Source organism: Macaca mulatta, chromosome 7 (assembly GCF_049350105.2).
Source record: "Macaca mulatta isolate MMU2019108-1 chromosome 7, T2T-MMU8v2.0, whole genome shotgun sequence".
In the NCBI taxonomy this organism is placed as follows: Eukaryota; Metazoa; Chordata; class Mammalia; order Primates; family Cercopithecidae; genus Macaca; species Macaca mulatta.
Window position 1 is genome coordinate 30,331,104 of NC_133412.1, and position 18,540 is coordinate 30,349,643.

Here is an 18,540-nt window from a genome sequence, read left to right on the forward strand (position 1 = left end):
CACGTGGCTTCTAAGGGTGCCATTCCCTTGCTCTAGGATTGCATATGTGAATAAATGCACAAATGTATATGAGCAGATAGGTCTGCCTTGACCTGTGTCATGAAGAGTTTGGAGGTGGGTTGAGTGGCCTTAGGCAAGTGATGATCTCTTTATGGGCCCTCGTTTTCCTGTTTTTGAAATGAGGGACTGTACAACAGAAGTTTTAAGATTCATTCAAACTTGGATATTATGTGATGTTTTTCCATGGCTTTTACTCAGGGGGAGCAAGAGTGAGGCAGCAGGCAGGGAGTTGGTTTGAGTAGAATGAAGGTGGCTGAGTTCTTTCTACTTCCTGAGCAAAAGTCTCCTGGTGTGTGAACTCTGAACTTCTTGATGAGAAAAATAAGCTCCAGGTTTGCAGCTGGGTCAATTCCAGGGTCTTCCCTGGAGCTTCCTCTGATCAACTCTAGGTTCCCTGGAAACTCAGGGCCGGGATTGAAGCTAACTCGGGCAAGAAGTACTCCTAAGAAGTACAGGCATCTCCATTCTGACCTGAGGGTCCAAAGGCACTTTGCTTCTCCTTAGGTCCTCCCTGGGACTGTCAGGGCACATCATGGTGGGGAATGTGGAAATGTGTTTCCTCCTTCCTTTGTAGCAGAGAATAGCACACTATGATACAACCACTCTAATTCTTGTATACTCTTTTAACTTATGGGCCTGCCACAGTCTCTGCCTATTTAATACTCTCTCCTGGGATAATTGGCTATACCAAACATGGACAGAGGAGACTCCTTTGGATCGAATCACATCCTTTCTTCAGTCTTACAGTCTATGCCCAATCATGGGTGGCTATGTTTTTCCATAGCAAGACCTCACAGAGATACTGGGAGGTTAAATGCAGCACTGAGTTGAAAGCATCAGATCCTATGCAGGATGCTATGTGTATAACATTTGGTTATTATTTCCAGTGAGCTGAAAATCCCTCAGAGACCAGGACTGGGCCTATTCTTTCCATGCCCTTTGCTTAGCGCATCATAGAAGCTTGATTGATGTGGTTGAATAGAGGAATCAGTTGAAAACCTGCCTTGGTGGCTCTTGTAAGTGACTTGCAACTTACTCTTAGAGTAGCTCAGGGAGAAGCATTGGTATTTATTTTTGACAAGGTCACTTAGTATCCTGACCAGTTTTGCGGATAATGTATTCATGTGATGCATGGATCTGATGATTGTGACTCCCCATCATAAGTGATTTCCAGGTAGAAAATTCTATCATTTAGTGGCCTGGCCAGTTTTGTGGATAATGTATTCATGTGATGCTTGGATCTAATGATTGCGACTCCCTATCGTAAGTGATTTCTAGGTAGAAAATTCTGTCCAACTGTTGACTTAACCTTGTTTAAAGTATGCCTAGCTTCAACCTTTGTTCTCTTGCTGGGACATCTGGGCTTACAGTTCAGCCTTGTTTGTTCAACAGCCCTACTCTCAGATATTCGCAGGTCAATGGACTGGCTTAGCCTGGTGTGCTGCCACACCCCCCTGGCGGCCTGCGCCATTGGCCAGCACCTCCCTGAAAAGCAGGTGGCTGCACCATTATTCTGGACAATCATCCTGCCACAGGGGTGAGTGACGTTTACACTGACACCATTCTGGATGGCAAAACTGAGGGGCTACTTTAAAGAGTGGCCAGTCCAACCAGAAGAAGGGTAAAAAGAATCAAATAATTATTCTAGAGAGAGGACTGAGAACTGGAACTTAGTTATGTCAGGTATTTTGCCCATTTATCCAATGGTCCATTATACTTTGTATGTTATATAGGAATTAAAAATGATTTTATCTCATTGAATGGAAAAAATACTAAAGTATAAAGTATAAAAAAGTTTAATGATGTTTTTCCCCAATTAGTTAATGGCAGTATTGGGTCTAGAATCCAAAGTGTTTAAAGGCACCCCCCCCAACCCTTTTTCTTTTTCTTTTTTTTTTTTTTTGAGACGGAGTCTCACTCTGTTGCCAGGGCTGGAATCCAGTCAGGGCTGGAATGCAGTGGCGCAATCTCAGCTCACAGCAACCTCTGCCTCCCGGATTCAAGCAATTCTCCTGCCTCAGCCTCCCAAGTAGCTGGGATTACAGGCGCCTGCCACTACGCCCAGCTAATTTTTTGTATTTTTAGTGGAGACGGAGTTTCACCATGTTGGCCAGGATGGTCTCGAACTCTGGACCTCATGATTCGCCCCCCCCTTGGCTTCCCGAAGTGTTGGGATCACAGGCATGAGCCACCGCATCCAGCCCCCCTCCTTTTTTTTTTTTTTTTTTTTTTAAACCACACCACAGGATCTCAATATATCCAGTCATTGTTGTCCTATTGTTGGTTTGCCTGCTGTCCGGTGCTAAAAATCTTTCTACTACTTATGGGAAAAAATTCCAATGGCCTTCAAAACCATGTTGCCAAAGCAAACAGCTCAGAGCCTTACCTTTGCTCCGTAGGTGACTTTGCAGTAAGGAAAATAAAAATACTAAATGTTATTACATATTTGAGAGCCAGCCCAAATGATTTCAAAGACAACTTATTCTACTTTTTCCAAGTTTTAAAATTTTTATTAGAAATATGCATGCAGGTTGAAAGAAGAATATTTGGGTAAGAGAAGAAATGATGATAGTACAATCTCATAATTTCAACCTGACATTACTGGCATTTAGAGAACTTCTTATTACTATATATTCTCTGTGCCCATTTTCTTCCATCTAGTTATAATTATTTTGTTGATAATAGTTGGCCGTTCCCTCCACCTAATATTACAGTAGAGGAGCTTCTCTTTATTATGTTTTCTTTATAGTCTTCTGTGACTTATAGTAGCTCATTTTACTGAGTGAATATATCACAACTTGATTATTCCATATTTTTGAAATTTAGATTGTTTCCTCTTTATTGTGTCTATTTTTATATCCACTGTTGTAAATCTTTTAAAGAATAATTTAAAAATTATTTAAAATTATTCCTTTAGATTAGATCAAAAGGATATATGTAAATAGTCTACATTTTAAAAACTATTGGTATATCTTGTTTCATTATTTTTCAAAATGGTTTTACCAATTTATACTACCTATAGGATGTTTATGTCACCTTTTTAATTTATATTTTCATTTAATTTATATTTTCAAATTTTGTTTCTGTTTTTCCTTACTTTGATTGTTTACCATTGGAATCTTGAGACCAATTAAAATTTTAAAAAGGATTAAATACAGCTAATTAAAAAAAAACTGTCACATGCTTATATGATTAAATCAGCAGATGGAAACCTAGGCAACTAGCTTATACTGGTCACGTTAGGTCTGTTAGAAAACTAGTGGCTGCAAATAGAATGAGAAAGTATTTTTGAGGTCAGATTAAAATGGGGCTATGTAGCCTCAGAGGACTGAAAGAACACTGAGGCTGAAGAACTGGCATTTGAGGCAGCCTTGCCCCTCTGTCTTTGGGAAATTTTGCTCCTGGGAGAATGGTTTGTTTAATTCAAGCAAAACCAATTATTGTTTTTTGAGAAAATGTATTTGTGACTAACATGTGACCTGGGTATCCAGTGTCCCGATCAATGCAATATTTTACTCATAAGATCCCACAGTCATTGTTCTACCTAATTACTATAAGGAGATAAGTAGTTCCTTCCTCTAAAAACTCCAAAGGTAGTGAAGAACTGTGGAATCCAGAGATGTGATTTGTAGATCATCTGAGATGGTCTGAAAGTAATTACTACCAAGCATAGCCATGTGGTCTCCTTATAAGACACATTAACTGTTGTTCAATGATTTCTATTGTTGTTGCACCTTATACCTGGTAGATGTGTGGTTGTTTATAAGGATTTTGTGCTTTCTGTTTCTCCCTTGAAGGGGGGGATTTGCTTTATAGGCACTTTTCTTAAACTTGCTCTGCAGATTAAAAAGCTTAAGGACACACAGATTTCACGGCTTCTGAGTGCTCATTCATGAAATTCTAGTAAGGATGAATGTGCTGAAAAGGTTGTTTTCCTGAAGAGAAACCAGTGCAATTGCAATGACTTAGAATTGAATTATAAATGATTCAAAGCAATCAAATACTGCTTATTTATAAAAAGACGGCGAGGAGGAACTCTTGTTTTTGTAAATAAGGTGCTCTTCTCCTGCAATGGGATGTGACAGCAAAAATACATAGGGGAGAGAGTATGTTTGTTCTCCTAACTCCCTTCTCTCTGCTTGTTCCACGTCAGATTTAAGAAATGCCTTAAAGGCAAGGGAAAGCAGGGGCTCACTGGCAAACAAGTATGGGCAAGGAACAGGTATTCTGAGTTTGGGGCAAAAAAAAAAAAAAAAAAAAAAAGGGAAAAGAAAAGAAAAGACAAGCAGACCTGACTGACCAACGGGAGTTGGGCACATTCATGACAGTAAACTGGGCTCCTGCATGCTCTAATTCCTACTGCACCCCAGACTGCTAAGACGCCTTGGATAAAAAGGAGAAAAGAAAGGAGGGAAAAAAAATCCATGCGGGAGGCTGTGAGTGCAGAGTCTGTTCCGAGCTCCCTCCACAGGCAGACACCGATCAATAAATCAATAGGGAATGTTCACTGGCTGTAAAATGGGTAGAGAATCTAGTGTCAAGCTGCTTCGAGATGGATGGACAGAGAGCTTGCTGTCTGTTGAAAGGCCAGAGGTGACTATCACCTTGAGATGAGATCAGTGACCAGCAGCCTCACAGCCCTTTGAACTCAGAGTCTATGATTGAGGACATGGGCAGGGCTTAAAACAGTCCCAGTGCGACCCACAGTGACATTTTCCTCTGCTTTGTGCATCACCCCCAACACTCACACCTCTTGCCAGGGCGGACGGTTTGCCACACGGAGCCTGGCTGCCGTCTGGCCCTGGCCTGCTGTGCCCTGTCATTGAAGTAAAGGCTACAGGAGACTGAATCAGAAATTACTAGATGCCCTAGTGGTAGGAAGCATCGATCAGAAAGGGTAGGGATTTTCTGCACAACGGTCAGATCTTTCCTTTTATATAAAGGAGGTTTAACTTAGTACGGATGGTGCTCTCACTGCACAGCACTGTATGTTAACCCTTGCTTTCGTGGACTTAACCTAAGGTTGCCACAGGGGTGGCTATGATCGGTCTCTCTGAAACTCAGAAAAGTGCTTTCTGTTTGAAGGGCCTTTAGGTCAGGCCAGCCTGGCTGTGTGGGGCGGTCACTGCTGCCCTCGTGGCTGTGTGCTGGCTCCATTGGAGCGGTGGGTGGCTTCTCTTCAGCTGCTGCTCAGCCAGCATGCTGCAGCATCACTGAGTTTCAATACAGAGAGGGGAACAGCCTGGCTCCGGAGTCCCTGCTGTTGAGGTGGGCAGGGGATGGTGTATTCCTTGTCCTCTCTGTGACCCTCAACTTACTGTCACTTTCGAAAAGACGAGGCTCCTAACCTCCTATGACTGAGACCAAGTTTTCACTTTGGGTTCGAATGCTGAGCTATGAACCTCTTGTTTAGTTCTCAGAATGTGGCTCTGTCCAGAAGATGGAAATGGCTTATCCTAGAGAAAACATAAACAAAAAGTTCTGGGTGATATTTCATTTATCATTCAGATAATTTACCGTCATCTGGACACACGTATAGTCTGCATGTCTTACTCATTTCTTCAATTCTTTTATTTGATTTCACATTACTTGCCTTTCCTATTGTGTGCTAGGCAATAGGCAAAGAGATGAAGAAAGTACGGTCCTAGACTTTGAAAAATTAGGGGGCCTCAAAAGTGATTTATAAAACTTCTGTTTTTCATATGTCTAGAAGCTCTTATTTATTTCTCTAAAATGATTTTTTTTGGTCTTTAAAGTTTTTCATTCTTTTTTTTGGATGGACAGAAAAGACAATTTGGGGGATGGACAGAAAAGTAAAAAGATATACTAGATACATGAATAAATGAAGGTTGTGTGATGTATTGGGAAACGCATTGTAGAGGAATTCATTCATTCATTCATTCATTCATACCTGTATTTACTCATTTATTCTACAAGTGCTTATGGACTATCTGGTGCCTGGCAAGCTACTGATATTGTATACTTCTGGTGGAGGGCAGACATTCAACACATTGTGCTATAGTCAAATGTACAAAGGTATAGAGTACTATGAGGGTGAGTAGGAGGAGTATCTAATTTAGATGGGGATGGAAGGCTTTAACTTGAGAGCTGAAGGAACAGAAGTTAAAGAGGATAAAAGTGAGGACACAGGCTGGGCCTCTCATCCCAGTTTTGTTACCAACAAGGTATGTGATCACCAGGCGAGACCCCTGTCTTCCTGAACCTATGCTAACAGACCTGTCAATTAAAGGGGTTGGACTAGATAATTTATAACACAAAAACCCTCTGGCTCTGAAGTATTATAATTCCTTAAAAGAACCCATTTGCAAGAAATCTAAGTCCATCAGAACCACTCTTAAGAATGGTTCATATCATTTCCACAGGAACATAGAGATGTTGGCTGTTGCCATACAGTGTCAGAGGAACTAGTCATATCTCAAACATTTAGGTAGTGCTATTTACCATGGCTCTTTATCATGGCCCCCCCAAATGATGGTCTGGGTCTTGGTCTGAACAACTCATACGGCTGTGGAGTGAGACTATAGTAGATTGGATTGTGTGTGATTCAGACATGAGGTTTGATCACCACACTTTGATTTCTAGTTAAATAACTAGGGTGCAGTGGCTTGTGCCTGTAATCCCAGCTACTCAGGAGGCTGAGGTGGGAGGATCGCTTGAGCCCTGGAGCATAATTATGGCTCACTGCAGCCTCAACCTCCCAGGCTCAATCCTCTCACCTCAACCTCCCAAGTAGCTTAGACTCAGCAAGCACCACCATGCCTGGCTAAATTTTTTTTATTTTTTATTTTTTATAGAGTTAGGTCTTACTTTGTTGTCCAGCTGGTCTTGAACTCCTGGGTTCAAGTGATCCTCCTGCTTCTACCTCCCAAAATGCTGGGATTGTAGGCATTAGCCACTGCACCCAGCCTTTTATTCTTTTTAATGCTACTGTAAAAATGACTTTTCCTAATTTTTTTTCAGCTGGTTAGTAACTGAGTTTTGTGTGTTGATTTTGTATCCTGCCACTGTACTGAATTCATTTCTTAGTTCTAACAGTTTTTTTTTTTGTGTGTGGAATTTTTAAAGTTTTCTACATATAGGATTATGTGATCTACAATGATGTGTTAAACTTAAATTGTGATTGTTACTATTAATAACAAAAGTTAACATCTCTTGAGCACTTTCTATTTGCAAGTATCGGGAAAGGGATTATCTCATTACATTCTTACAACAATCCATTTTTTGGGTGAGGAAGTTGAAATTTAGAAAGATTAAAATTACCTTTCTCAAGATCACAGCACTACAAAGTGGGGAGTCAGGATTTGAGCCCCAGTATCTATAAAGCCAGACCCCTAATTCTGAAGCACTCAGCCTTTCTGGGGTGATTACAAGAAGGAAGTCTCACGATGCCAAGAGGTGAGGACCTTCCAGATAATTTTGTGATAATTTAGGAGCCTCCTTGCCAGGACATCTGCAACCTCAGATTACCCAGATATAGACCTACAAGCAGTTTCTAAATCAGCAACAACTAAAGAGAAATCGATCAAAAAGCCTGTGTTTGGGAGAATAACTCTAGCAACATATCCAGCATCAAAGACAGCTTAGATTAAAAGGAGGCAATGTTTAAAGGGCTTCCCAGACACACCGACAGCTCCCACAATGCCAGTTGGGACATGCTTCAAGGTGACTCCATTTATCACCCTTCTCAAGAGACCATAGTATAGACCTCCTAATATCATCATATCCTGGAGACTGTAGGTTTCTAGGTCACCACCTGCAATATCAGTTGTGACTGTGAGTTATTTGGAGTCCGTGGCACCTTGTATCAGCTGGGATTGGAGAAAAGCAGAAGGGACAGATAGGCAGTTCAAAATGGCATTTTTCCAGTAGCTTCTCACATACGTGTTCTCTCCACCTGTGAGCTCCCACCTTCTTGCTCCTCCTGACCAATGCAGAGTAACTGTCCCAATCTGTAAGACCTCTTTGTAGGAACAGGAGACTAGGATTTTAATTAAACATGCAAGCCGACATTTCATATCAAGTGAACAGACTAAGAATGTTACATGCTAAGGTCTGATCTTGAACAAGTGTGTCTCCATCTACAGAGGAAGTAAGTAGAGATGGGTAACCATAGTGAGGTGAAACAAGGCAACAAGACTTTAACACTTTTATGTAAACCTTTGTGTGGATCAGCTCTGTGTTTAGCATACATAGATCAAATATTTACAAGTACTTAAACTTTTAAATGTAATTTTTCTTCTAAATTCAGTTAAATAACTCCATTAAGACAGAATCCAAGTCTGATGTCTGATTCATTTTTCCCTCCCTCACCTACCAAGCACACTGCCTGATACAAAGTAGGTACTGACTACATTTTCGATAAATGAGAAACCTATTAGTACTTCCAAATGCAGCCTATTTCCTACTTTTTCCTCTTTTTTCTATGTTTTTTCTCTGCTTCTCATAGAAGCAGAGAATAGAATGATGGTTGACATGGGCAGAAAGGAGAGAGAAATGGGGAGCTGTTCAATAGACATAAAATTTCAGTTATGGTACATAAATATGTTCTAGAGATCTGCTGTACAACATAGCGCCTATAGTTAATATGATATGTGCACTTCAAAATTTGAGGAAGGTGAATATTATTTTAATGTTCTTACAACAGTCACACAGAAAAGGACACAAAGAAACTTTGGGAGGCGTTGGATGTGTCTATTATCTTATATACATTGATTGTGGTGATGGTATCATGGGTGTTTCCATGTATCCAAACTCATCAGATTTTACACATTAAAATGTGCAAGTCTGTATATATCAGTTATAACTCAAGAGAGCTAGGGAAAAGCAAAAGAAAGTTAATGGCTCTTATTTTCTCATAACCTAGAGGTAAACAATATGTACATTTTAGTCATTTTAGTGAATTTTTTCTGATAATTTTGTGCATATAACTTTTTTCATAATTTTAACAGAAATAGAATCATATTACCCCTGTAAATCACATTATTTCATGATCGATGTCATTAAACATTGTTTGAAAATTTCAGAAAGATAATGTTTAACAAAACATCTAGTCTAACGTTTAACAAAACAACTAGTGTAACTTTAGCTATGATTAGTTGTGAGATCTAATGAATCTTACACCTGAGAATCTCATTTGTCCTACCTGTCCCTCTCAGACCACTCATAGCCACTGGATGATGAAACTGAAGGTCTCATCCAGAGCCTCGGTCATCACACTCAGATCTCTGCCTTGACCCTTCCTCAGCTCTTTGCCCATGACTCACTCCAGTGACTTCTTTTACTTCATCATTTTTATATCCGCTTTTCTTAAACGCATTCCGGGTTGCCCTATCTTTTTTCATCCCTCTGGGGTTCCAGTGTCCTGTATGCTTACTGACTAGTTCCTCTTGATTTCCTGGGGAGTAGAGGAGAATAAATTCCAACAAGTGATTCTCCATTTCCCAGGAGACTACTGCCCTCCTCAGTATGCCCAGGCAACCCTCATAAGGGGCCTCCTTACCATTTTCTAGAGGACCCATTTCTCCCATGGTCCTGCTCAAGGGCTTGTGCATGAGACTCTGTCACCCTAAAACACCAAAGATTATGATGGGGATTTGGAAGCAGACCCAACTTCCTGTCAGACAGCCCTTCCCACCTCACTCAGGACTTGAGGTCCCTTCCATTTGTCTTTCTCAATCCTCTCCTGTGTCCTGAACCTAACACAACATTCTACTGGCTTGTCAAGTGTCTCCCAGTCCTGGTCTCTCCTGACTAAGGAGCATGGGCTCTATGGCATTAGAAGGACAGGTTGCTGAGTCCCGTGTGCCTGACCCACAGCCACATGTAGCTGTCTGACCCTTTATTCATCTTCTGTTTCTCTAAGACTCTTTTACATTGGTGTTTCAGATGTATTCTTTTCTGCTCAATCCTCACTCCTTGCAAAGCAGGCAATCTCCATAATGCCTACAGCAAAAACAGATGATCTCACCGTCCCCATTTCTCTCCATGTGAGAACATTGCCAGTGCTCATCTTTCTATCAGCCTTGGAGTTGAGGTATCTTTCCATTTCTCTGCCTTGGTCTGGGTTGTCTCCTATCCCACCTACTGGGAGATCCATCCCAGTCATCCCGCCTCTCCTTTATCCCCAGCCTTCCTCTTCCCACTGTCTCATTCTTGTCTACTTTCTGATCCTCACAGTACCATCCTGAAAACAAAAATCCCCAGAAAACCCAAAGTCCTTGGCTGATCTTTCTGCCTAAGTAGACTTCCTTGTGACATTGCCCCCTGTTTTCTGAGACAGGGTCTCACTGTTTCCCAGGCTGGAGTGTCGTGGCATAATCTTGGCTCACTGCATTTTTGACTTCCTGGGCTTAAGCAACTCTCTCACCTCAGGCTCCCAGGTAGCTGGGACTACAGGCACGAGCCTCTGTGCTTGGCTAATTTTTCTATTTTTTTAGAAAGTTGCTGGTGAGATGGGGTCTCACTATCATGCCCAGGCTTGTCTCAGACTCCTGGACTCAAGCGATCCTGCCTCCCTCAGCCTCCCTAGTGCTGAGACTATAGGCCTGAGCCACTGTGCCTACCCTGAAATAGCTTGTTCTATGAGAGATGTTCTTGATGTTTATCATAACTTAATTTTATCCAGTGGGGGAAAAAGTGAAGCTCCCCATTGCTTCATCTGGGCCTGCAACCTCCTGTGCTGACACTCAGTCTCTAAGCCCTGTTATTGTTTCTTCATAGACTCTGTCATCTGTCTTTGTCATCTATTTCTGCTTCTCTCCCCTCCCTCTTTGTCCAGGTCTCTATATTCTCAAACCTGGGATACTACCTGAGCTTTCTAACCAGTCTCTTCTCTTTGAGCCCATGTGAAAAGCAGCTGGCAGGTAAACGGCGCTTTGGCTGTGCCACACCTCTGCTAAAAAACAAGGATGACCCTCGATCCCACACAGGACAAAGTCAAAACTCCTAACTTTCCACAGGCAGAACCACCTACAATCAGCCCATATCCATTTCCAGTCACATTTCTTTTAAACCCAAGTCTACTCCAATTATTTGTCCCCGAAACCCACCTCATAATTCCTAGTGTTTATGCCATTATTAATCTCATCTCCCTTTAGAAGTGAATTTTCCTTCCAGTTCACTCATTGAAAGTGCACACATCCTGCTAGACCTGACTCCAGCAACATCTCTTCCTCAAGTTCCCTCCTGACCTTACCATCTGGACATAACCTCTCTCTCTTATTGTCACACTTGGTGTCTCTTGAACACTTCCTCCTCCCAAATAAAAAAATTTATTCACTTTATTAGGGAATTTTAGGTAAAATCTATTTGGGCTAAAAATTCATCATTTCACTGTATATATCTAGACACAGAGCATTTCCTCTCCATTCTTTACCTTTAAAAATTATTTTGAGAACAAATAATACTGTTCATTAGAAAAAATTTTAGAAATACAGATAAGTAAAGACAAAAAATCTTGAAACAGATGACTGTTGTTGATATTTTGGTGCATAACTTTTCAGTCTTTTGGATGGCACATATGCTTATTCATTGATCAACTATTAATATTTCTAACCAACTATGTACTGAACACTAGGAATAAAATGACAAATCAGATACATATGCATTTTGTCAAGTTGTGCTCATATTCTATTGTGTATAAATATAAAGGTAGTATAAACTATATAAATGTGATACACATGCGTAGATGTATACAAATACACATGCATATGCATGCATACATATATACATACACATGTATTTACAAAAGTGGGATTATGTTATACATCTTATTTATAACTTTCTTTTTGTAACTTTCTTCTTGATTTTTTTTAATCAGCATGTCTTAATATCAGTCAGTACATACACTTCATTGTTTTAACCACCTGAACCATTTTTAACTATACAGTACAGTAGTGTTAACTATGTGCACCTTCTTGTGCAATAGAACTCTAGAACTTTTTTATCTTGCAAAATGGAAACTCTACACTTACTGAACAACATCTCACCCTTTTCCTCTCCTCCACCAGCCCTGGCAACTGCCATTCTACCATTTCCAAGAACTTGACTAGTTTGGAAACTTTAAGCGAAATAGTGTAATATTTGTGATTTTGTGACTGGCTTATTTCACTTAGCATAATATTCTCTAGATTCATTAATGGAGCAACATATGACAAAATTTATTTTATTAGGGTGAATAATATTGCATTTTATGTATATACTACATTTTCTTTATCCATTCGTCTGTCTATGGATACTTGAATTGTTTGCATATCTTAGCTATTGCAAATAGTGCTGCAATGGACACTGTTGTGCAAATATCTCTTCAAAGTCCTATTTTCAATTCTTTTTGATTTAAAACCAGATCTAGGATTGTTGGATCATGCAGTAATTATGTTTTTAAATTTTTCAAGGAACCTCCATACAGTTTTCTATAGCTGCTGAACAATTTTACATTCCTACTAGCAGTGTACAATAGTTCTATTTTTCTCACATCCTCACCAATATTTTTATTTTCTGTTTTTTGATAGTGGTCATTCTAACGGGTTTCAGGTGACATCTCATTGTGGTTTTGATTTGCATTTCCCTGTGATTAGTGATGTTGGACATCTTTTCATATGCTTATTGGCCATTTGTTCGTGTTTTTGGAGAAATGTCTGTTCGAGTTTTGCCATTTTAAAATAAATTATTTCTGTTGATGTTGTTTGTTGATGTTGTTGATGTTGTTTGATGTTTAGGAGTTCTTTATATATTTTCAATGTTAATGCCTTTTCAGATATATGGTTTGCAAATATTTTCTCCCATTCCATAGATTGTCTTTACATTCTGTTCATTGTTTCCTTTCTGCACAGGAGTTTTTAAGCTTGATGTAGTTCCACTTGTTTATTCCTGTTTTTGTTGCCTGTACTTTTGATGTCATATCCAAGAAATCATTGCAAGGATTAATGTCATGAATCTTTCCCCCTATTTTCTTCTGGGAGCTTTATAGTTTCAGGTGTTTAGGTCTTTAATCTACTTTGAATTAACTTTGTATATTATGTAAAGTAAAGGTCCAACTTCTTTTTTTTTTTTTTTTGCCCATGGGTATCCAGGTTTCCCAACATTTGTTGAAGAGACTATTTTTTCCCATTGTGTAACTTTGGCACCTTATTGAAGATTATCTGACCATATATGTGAGGGTTTATTTCTGGGCTCTCTATTCTGTTACATTGGTTTATGTTTCTGTCTTTGTAAGCACCATACTGTTTTGATTACTATAGCTCTGTAATAATGTTTCAAAATCAGGAAGGCTGAGCTCTTCAGCTTTGTTTTTCTTTCTCAAGATTACTTTGGCTATTCATGGTCCTTTGAGATTTCATAGAATTTTAGGCCTTTTCTATTTCTTTAAAAAAATCATTGGAATTTTGATAGGGATTTCACAGACTATGTATGTGTCTTTCATTTATTTGTGTTTTATTTTATTTCTTTGAAGAAAGTTCTGTAGTTTTCAGTGTACAAGTTATTTGCCTCCTAGGTTAAGTTCTAATTATTTTATTCTTTTTTATCCTATTGTAAATAGGGTTGCTTTCTTCATTTCCTTTTCATATTGTTCATTGTTAGTGTACAGAAACACAACTGATTTTTTTGTATGTGTTGATTTTGTATCCCAGAGTTTCACTGAATTCATTTATTCTAACAGGTTTTTGGTGGAATTTTACATATAGCATTTTATACATATAGGGTTATGTCTTCTGTGAATAGAGATAGTTTTACTTTTTCTTTTCCCATTTGGATGCCTTTTATTTATTTTATTGCCTAATTAGTCTGGCTAAAACTTTCAGTACTATGTTGACTAGAAGTGGTGAGAGATGGTAGCCTTGTTTTGTTCTGATCTTAGAGGGAAAGCTTTCAGTTCTCCATGACTGAGTATATGTTAGCTGTGTGATTTTTTCATATATAACCTTCATTATGTTGAGATAATTTGCTTCTATTCCTAGTTTGGTGAGGGCTTTTTTTGGTCATGAAATTGTATTGAATTTTTTTCAAATACTTTTTCTGAATCAATTGGGATGATTATGTCATTTTTGTCCTCCATTCTGTAAATGTGGTATATTGCATTGATTGATTTTCATATGTTGAACCTTCCTTGCATTCCAGGAACAAATTCCACTTGGTCATAGTGTGTAATTCTTTTAACATGCTATTGAATTCAATGTGCTTGTATTTTGTCAAAGATTTTTGCATCAATATTCACCAAGGATATTGGTCTGTAGCTTTCATTACTCATAGTGTCTTTATCTCATTTTGGTATCAGGATAATATTGACTTCATAGAATAAGCTTAAAAGAATTCCTTCCTCTTTGATTTTATTGGAAGAGTTTGTGAAGTATTGGTATTAATTCTTTTAAAAACGTGTGGTAGAATTTTTCAGTGAAGTCAGCCGGTTCTGAGTTTTTCTTTGTTGGGAGCTTTTTAATTCAAGATTCTTACTAGTCATAGGTCTGTTCAGATTTTTTTTTAGTTCACAATTCAGTCTTGGTAGGTTGTGTGTTTTAGAAATTTATCCATTTCTTGTAAGTTATTCAGTATGTTGGCATATAATTGTTCATAGTAGTGTCTTATAGTCCTCTATATTTCTATAGTATCAGTTATGTAGTCTCCTCCTTCATTTCTGATTTTTGTTATTTGAGGCTTTTCTCATTTTTTTCTAGTTGGCTTAGCTAAAGATTTGTCAGTTTTGTGGTCTCTTCAAAAAATCAACTCTTCGTTTTATTGTTTTTTTCTATTCTCGTTTTCATTCATATCTGCTCTAATCTTTATTATTTCCTTCCTTCTGCTAACATTGGGTTTATTTGTTCTTCTTTTTCTAGTTTCTTGAGGTGTGAATACATCATTTTTTTTAATGACAGTCGAGTATTCTATGTGGGGATGTGCCAAAATTTATTTGCCATATTTTCTATTGATTTAGAGCATTTCTTTAAATGCTAAAAATATGGCCAGCCAAGGCTTCACAAAATACCTTTCTGAACAAATAAAACAAATTTTAGTTTACTGGCCAGACATGCTTGGCTCATCCATTCTTCCTGTGCAGGTTGCTATCAACTAATCCTGTACTGATTAGTTGGTGGTCTTCAAGTTGCCCTTTAGCTACCTGGGCTTCTGTGGTAGAATAAAATAGAATCCCAGTCACTCAAACTACTCCCATTATGCCTCATAAAAGGCAGCATTGAATAGCATGGCAGGAAGCACCTGCTTCTTTGAGTGAAAAAAGAAGTAATAGCTGAGATAAAATTTATAGGATTCTTTTTTTTTGAATGGTGAGGGAGAGTTGTTTCCCTGACTTCTATGCAGGCTTGGATCTGCCTCAAAGCAAGTGAGATATTATTATGGGTTCATGTCTATGAATGGTCACATTACCTACCATATACTGAGCACCCACTACAAACTACACAACAGGCATATTACTGGATACTGTAAAGGACACATAGGTGAATGGGACATAGGCCCTACTCTCCAAGAACTTGTAACCTAGTAATGGGATTGATTTGGATACATATAAACAAAATGCCAAATAGATCACCAGTGTTATAATGAAAGGTACAAAGAAGCATGAAGGTCAGTGTGGGGAGAGAGCACATCCTACCTAATGGACCAGGGAAACTGTACAGAGGTGGTGAGAATTGAGCTGGGCTTGAAAGATTCATACTGACAGATACAGGAAGGAACGGGCATTACACACTAACGAAGCAGTAAAATTACAGACAAGAGTGGGGAAATGGGTGGGGGGACGTGGTGTGTTTAAAGAATGTCAAGAAGAATCTAAAGTATTAAGTTAGCAGAGCATACTTTAGCGTGTGTGGCAGAGATGGTTAGCTATCTAGCAAAACTTCTTGCTCTTCTGCTCCCCTTTCATAATATAAAATTGTTCCTGGAAAGTGTCTGGGAAATCAAGGACTACATATTTCAGTCCTCCTCCCCTGTATCTGTGTGGGACCATATGACTGGTTCTTACCTATAGAATGTGAGTAGAAGTGAGGTATGTGTCCTTTTCAGATTGAGATGTTAATAATTGAGTGTGTACCTTCTCTGATTGTTTCTGAAAAGTGGCTGGGAAATTAAGGACTACATATTTCAGTTCCCCTCCTTTGCATCCAGGTAGGACCATATGACTAATTCTTACCTATGGAATATGAGTAGAAGTGATGTATGTATCCCTTCTAAGTTGAGATGTTTAAAAATTAAGTGTGTGCCTTCTCTAACCTCTATTTCCTACTGTCTTCCAATTAGATGTCAATGCCCAGAGTAAGCTTGGAAGCTACATGTTGAAGATGGCAGAGTCATTGGAATCCCAGGTCTCTGAATGACTGCATGGAGCACAGCACCCACCTGCTTCACCCTCTTCTAACTGGCACCTGCATTGGATGCTACATGAACAAGAAATGGGCTTCTGCAATGTTTAGCCACTGAAACTTTGAGGTTTGCATGTCCCAGCTGCTGGCCTACATTATATAATACAGGACATACAAAGATGTAATTGGAGTGGGAGTGTGGGAGGCATAGTTTGGAGCTGGTTTGCCCCAGGTATTTTAGATCAAGTTGCCTCCATTGCTGTAAGAATGACAGAGATGATGACAAGGGGCTCCTGTCTACTGCATGATATTGAGCCTGTACATTAATAAACAGAAAACTTGATGGCTCACTCTGAGCTGATTTTATAACCAGGGCTAGAAAATAAAACTGAAACTGTTTTTGGCTCTTTTCTCCCCTTCATGGAAAGAAAGTGTTAATGTTCGAATTTTTTAGTTTACATAGCATTTTCATACACATGATTTTCTTTCATCTTCTGCATAGCCCTTTGAGCTGATGTTATTTGCATCTCATTGATTTGGGGCTCAGAGAGACTTAGTGAGTTGCCCAAGGCCACATAGCTCCAGGATTCAAACTCAGGATTTCTGAGTCCTAGGCTTATGGCACCTTGTGTGTATCTATAAACTCTCACTTTCCATACAGAAAAAGTAAGCTGAAGAGCCCTATTTCAGCCATTTTGTCTCTTGCAAAGATGAAGGAAAGGTTGAACGCATTTTTGGCTCCAACTACACTGATCACTGAAGCCCTTTGCAGCACATAGGAATCTTAGTCCATACTTGGCACTAGTGACAGTTTGGCCCAGATGATTTTTTCTTGTGGGTACTGCTCTGTGAATTGTAGGATGTGTAGCAACATCCTGGGCCTCTAGTCACTAGATGCCAGTAGCACTATCCCTTTTTCCCCTAGTTATGACAACTAAAAATACCTTCAGACATTGCCAAATGTTTCCAGAGAGGTCAAATCATCTGGATTGAGAAGCACTGGTCTAGTGTCAAAGACAGTTTGATATTTGAAAATAAGTAATTTTAAAAGAGTATGAAAAGTAAAAACTGGATATGTTCAGGGTAGAGATGTTGCCCAGTGGAGGGAGTGATTACTTCTTTCTGGAGTGGAGATGATTCATAGAAGGCTTCACAGAAGCAATGACACTGGAGTAGGTTTTGAAGAATTAATAGGAGTTCCATAGAAAGATACATTAGAGAAGTGACGGGGAGGGGCCAAGGTGGCCGACTAGAAACAGCTGTGGTTGGAGGCTCCCACTAAGGGGAATGAAAAGCAGTGAGTAAATCCTGCACTGGCAACTGAGGTATCCAGGTTTTCTCACTGGGACTGATTAGGTGGTTGGCATGACCCAGGGAGAGTGAGAAAAACAGGGTGGAGCAACAGCCCACCCAGGAGATGCACAAAGCAAGGGGAGCTCCCACCTCCAGCCAAGGGAGGTGGTGAGTGATTGTGCTACCCCTCTGGTGAAACCACAATTTTTTCATGGATCTGTGTAACCTGCAGATCAGGAGATCCCCTTGTGAGCCCATACCACCAGGGCCTTGGGTTCCAAGCACAGAGTTGTGCAGATTCTTGGTGGCCACTCAGCTGGAGACTACCTAAGACTACTGAATCCATGGGGGAGGGGCAGCCATCATCACTGCAGCCATTTTCCCCTGCTGGTGCTGGTGAGACTGGGTGGTTTTGACCCAAGAAGAATTCCTCACAGTGCAGCACAGCGACTGTGGCAGACTATGACCAGACTGCCTCTTTGGGTTGGACCTGGACCCATCCCTCCTCACCAGGCAGGGTCTCTCTATGGGAATTTCAGCAACTCTAGTCAGGGGTTTATGGACAAAACTCTGATCTCCCTGGGACAAAGCCCGTCGGGGGAGGGATGGCCATAGTCTCCATGGATTATTATGACAATAATGAACTTTGCTGAGCTAAAGGAGCATGTTCTAGCTCAATGCGAGAAGTTAAGAGCCATGATAAAACATTACAGGAGCTGTTAACCAGAATAACTAGTTTATAGAGGAACATGCAAGACCTGATGGAGCTGAAAAACACAACACATGAATGTCATAATGCAACCATAAATATCGATAGCTGAACAGACCAAGCAGAGGAAAGAATCTCAGAACTTGAAGA

General features: G+C 39.7%; 1 long non-coding RNA gene across 1 annotated transcript in view; it reads left to right on the forward strand.

The window, feature by feature from the left end:
• Nucleotides 1-16,765, forward strand: part of LOC144329645 (uncharacterized) — an 81,920-nt gene extending 65,155 nt beyond the window's left edge. Inside the window, exon 4 of the long non-coding RNA XR_013395254.1 lies at nt 16,327-16,765. This is a non-coding gene — a long non-coding RNA (uncharacterized LOC144329645). The remainder of the gene's footprint in view (nt 1-16,326) is intronic.
• Nucleotides 16,766-18,540: the final 1,775 nt, after the last annotated feature.